Below are 5,000 nucleotides of genomic sequence, written 5' to 3' on the forward strand. Positions count from 1 at the left end.
ATATATATCACTTTTATACTTTATATATCACTCTTTTACACTTCATATATATCACTCTTATATGCTTTATATATCACTCTTTTATACTTTCATCCTCCCTCCTTCCTTCTCTCTCTCCGTTGTGTCGTGTCGTTCACTTTGAGGAGCAGTGGACCTGTTTGTCTCTGGATCAGCGGCTCTTTTATCCTCATTATTTCTCCGTCTTTAATGAATAAAGTACATTTAATATTTAACAGTTTAAAGCTTCAGTGGAACAAGGACGAACTTCACTTTTACTCCAGAGAAAACACAAAATAAACTGCCTAAATATTAAAGGAAAACCTACTAAAGTACGTTCAGATGTGGACTGTTTCAGTTTCAGTTGTGTTGTTGTTGTTGTTTTATTTGATTCCTCCACATGAGCGTTGGCGTTTGCACTGAGACACAAACTTGTGTCGTTCTGAACACAGAGGAGAGACTCAGACTCCTCAGCTCTGAGTCTGAACAAAGACAAAGTCACTCAGCTCCAGCTCAAAAGAGACCAGAGACCTGCAACACACAACAACACACAACAACACACAACAACACACAACAACACAACTGAACACACTGAACACACAACACACCACACACAACAACACACAACAACACACCAACACACAACACACACAACAACACACACAAACAACAACACACACCTGAACACACCTGAACACACAACAACACACCAACAACACACCTGAACACACACCAAACACACAACACACCTGACACACACACAACACACACAACACACCTGAACACACAACAACACACAACAACACACCTGAACACACAACACAACAACACACAACAACACACAACCTGAACACACCTGAACAACACACTGAACACACACACACAACAACACACAACAACACACCTGAACACACAACAACACACAACAACACACCTGAAAACACACAACAACACACCTGAACACACAACACACAACAACACACCTGAACACACCTGAACACACCAACACACCAGAACACACAACAACACACAACAACACACAACAACACACAACAACACACCTGAACAGAAACACTGACTCCTCTGTGTCAGACTGGAGTGGAGGAGGGAGACGGAGGGGGATAGAGAGATGAAGGGACGGGGGGTCGGGGGGAGGGGGGGGACGGGGGGGGACGGGGACGGGGGGGGGTCGGGGTCGGGGGGACGGGGGGACGGGGGGACGGGGGGGGACGGGGGGTCGGGGGGGGGGACGGGGGGAGGGCATCAGGACAAACATCCACAGGTGAAACAGGTTTAGAGTTTCAATCATCTCTGATCCTGTGGAGGAGAAAAGGAGGAAAGAGAGAAAGAAGAGAGAAAAGAGACAGGAAGGGGAGGAGTTTTGAGAGCTTTAGCCACGCCCCCTTTTTAGTCGATCCTTGATCGATTAAAAAATGAGCTCAAGGGTTTTACTCAAACACACACAGACCAGAACCCAGACCAGACCAGAACCCAGACCAGAGACCAGACCAGAACCCAGACCAGAACCCAGACCAGAGACCAGACCAGAGACCAGACCAGACCAGACCAGAACCCAGACCAGAGACCAGACCAGAACCAGACCAGAACCCAGACCAGAGACCAGACCAGAGACCAGAGACCAGAACCCAGACCAGAGACCAGACCAGACCAGAACCCAGACCAGAGACCAGACCAGAGACCAGAGACCAGAACCCAGACCAGAGACCAGAACCCAGACCAGAACCCAGACCAGAACCCAGACCAGAACCCAGACCAGAGACCAGAACCCAGACCAGAACCCAGACCAGACCCAGACCAGAGACCAGACCAGAGACCAGACCCAGACCAGAACCAGACCAGACCAGAACCCAGACCAGAACCAGACCAGAACCCAGACCAGAACCCAGACCAGAACCCAGACCAGAGACCAGAACCCAGACCAGACCAGACCAGAACCCAGACCAGAGACCAGAGACCAAGACCAGAGACCAGAACCCAGACCAGAGACCAGAACCCAGACCAGAGACCAGAACCCAGACCAGAGACTAGAGACCAGAACCACGACTAGAGACGAGAATCAAGACCCGAGACCAGTGATCAGACATGAAGACCTGGACTCGGCCCTGGACTCGGCCCTGGACTCGGCCTGGACTCGGGCCTGGACTCGGGCCCCGGCCCCGGACTCGGGCCTGGACTCGGGCCTGGACTCGGGCCCCGGACTCGGGCCTGGACTCGGGCCTGGACTCGGGCCTGGCCTGGTGCTGCAGGATAAATTGACTGAAAGTGTGAGTGTAAAAGCGTCTGACCCTGAGCTTCAGATCTGTACAAACCTGTTCTGAACGCGTCGGCTCAGATTTCACTCTTTTGTCGATTCTTCTGGACGTGTTTAAAATGTTTAAACAAAATAAATAGTCTTATTAAAACAGAAATCACAAATATAATCACAAATATAATCACAAATATAATCACAATCACAAATATAATCACAAATATAATCACAAATATAATCACAAATAGTAATCACAAATATAATCACAAATATAATCACAAATATAATCACAAATATAATCACAAATATAATCACAAATATAATCACAAATATAATCACAAATATAATCACAAATATAAACCTCTGAACCAAACCACAGAAGAAAACAAATCCACAGAGACGAACAGGAGCAGAAACAGAGGAGGGAGTCTGAGGTCAGAGGTCACGTACAGGGTGTAAAAGAGCTGTGTGTGTGTGTGTGTGTGTGTGAGTGTGTGTGTGTGTGAGTGTGTGAGTGTGTGAGTGTGTGAGTGTGTGAGTGAGTGAGTGTGTGTGTGTGTCTCCTGTTTCGTTCTTATCTCACTCAGCACCTTTTCTGTGTGACTGTAGTGACTGAGGACAGTGACGCAGTCGAGTTCACCGCCTTTTGCCTTTTGCTTGGCTCAGTTAAAACATTTTCCCTCTGTCTGGTTTCTTCTGTGGACCAAGTTTTTCAAGATCTTTGCGCCGACTCAAACATCTTATGAAATATGGAAGTGCAAAGTATAACAGGCTCACATTCATGTTATTCATGTTGGAAAAGTGGAATGTTAAAAAATAAATAAATGAAGTGCTGCTACAGTGACAATGAAAAAAAATGTGGCAGTAGTGGGACGCTTGAAAAATAATGTTCATATTTATGTCATGTTTCAGACGTCAGTGTGTAAATAACGACATGTCAGAATAACAGTGTAGAATAGAAGACATGTTTCAGTATTTTTGTTTAAACGTGAGAGGGGCGTGTCCTGAGACACGTTTACACTGAAACATATCACTGTATCAGAAACGACCTGTGTCCACACTCGTCAGTTCTGTGTCACGTCTCCAAACAACTGTGACACATTTATTTACATTTTACACAAACTAAACTTAAACCACATGGTTCATTTGCATAAACTAATGTGTCAGAGGGGTGTTCTCTCTGTGTCAGAGGGGTGTTCTCTCTGTGACAGAGGGGTGTTCTCTCTGTGACAGAGGGGTGTTCTCTCTGTGTCAGAGGGGTGTTCTCTCTGTGTCAGAGGGTGTTCTCTCTGTGACAGAGGGTGTTCTCTCTCTGTGACAGAGGGGTGTTCTCTCTGTGACAGAGGGGTGTTCTCTCTGTGACAGAGGGGTGTTCTCTCTGTGTCAGAGGGGTGTTCTCTCTGTGACAGAGGGTGTCTCTCTGTGTGACAGAGGGGTGTTCTCTCTGTGACAGAGGGGTGTTCTCTCTGTGTCAGAGGGGTGTTCTCTCTGCGACAGAGGGGTGTTCTCTCTGTGACAGAGGGGTGTTCTCTCTGACAGAGGGGTGTTCTCTCTGCGACAGAGGGGTGTTCTCTGTGTGACAGAGGGGTGTTCTCTCTGTGACAGAGGGGTGTTCTCTCTGTGACAGAGGGGTGTTCTCTCTGTGACAGAGGGGTGTTCTCTCTGTGTCAGAGGGGTGTTCTCTCTGTGACAGAGGGGTGTTCTCTCTCTGTGTCAGAGGGGTGTTCTCTCTGTGTCAGAGGGGTGTTCTCTCTGTGTGACAGAGTGTGTGTCAGAGGGGTGTTCTCTCTGTGACAGAGGGGTGTTCTCTCTGTGTCAGAGGGGTGTTCTCTCTCTGTGTCAGAGGGGTGTTCTCTCTGTGTCAGAGGGGTGTTCTCTCTGTGACAGAGGGGTGTTCTCTCTGTGTCAGAGGGGTGTTCTCTCTGTGACAGAGGGGTGTTCTCTCTGTGTCAGAGGGGTGTTCTCTCTGTGTCAGAGGGGTGTTCTCTCTGTGACAGAGGGGTGTTCTCTCTGTGACAGAGGGTGTTCTCTCTGTGTGACAGAGGGGTTCTCTTCTGTTCTCTCTGTGACAGAGGGTGTTCTCTCTGTGACAGAGGGGTGTTCTCTCTGTGTCAGAGGGGTGTTCTCTCTGTGTGACAGAGGGGTGTTCTCTCTGTGACAGAGGGGTGTTCTCTCTGTGTCAGAGGGGTGTTCTCTCTGTGTCAGAGGGGTGTTCTCTCTGTGTGACAGAGGGGTGTTCTCTCTGTGTCAGAGGGGTGTTCTCTCTGTGACAGAGGGGTGTTCTCTCTGTGTCAGAGGGGTGTTCTCTCTGTGTGACAGAGGGGTTTCTCTCTGTGTGACAGAGGGTGTTTCTCTCTGTGTCAGAGGGTGTTCTCTCTGTGTGTTTCTCTCTGTGACAGAGGGGTGTTCTCTCTGTGTCAGAGGGGTGTTCTCTCTGTGACAGAGGGGTGTTCTCTCTGTGTCAGAGGGGTGTTCTCTCTGTGTGACAGAGGTGTGTCAGAGGGGTGTTCTCTCTGTGTGTCAGAGGGTGTTCTCTCTGTGTCAGAGGGGTGTTCTCTCTGTGACAGAGGGGTGTTCTCTCTGTGTGACAGAGGGGTGTTCTCTCTGTGTCAGAGGGGTGTTCTCTCTGTGTCAGAGGGGTGTTCTCTCTGTGACAGAGGGGTGTTCTCTCTGTGTGTCAGAGGGGTGTTCTCTCTGTGTGACAGAGGGGTGTTCTCTCTGTGTCAGAGGGGTG

Source organism: Boleophthalmus pectinirostris, unplaced genomic scaffold (assembly GCF_026225935.1).
Source record: "Boleophthalmus pectinirostris isolate CB_2022bp ecotype Guang Dong unplaced genomic scaffold, ASM2622593v1 HiC_scaffold_14, whole genome shotgun sequence".
Classification (NCBI taxonomy): domain Eukaryota; kingdom Metazoa; phylum Chordata; class Actinopteri; order Gobiiformes; family Gobiidae; genus Boleophthalmus; species Boleophthalmus pectinirostris.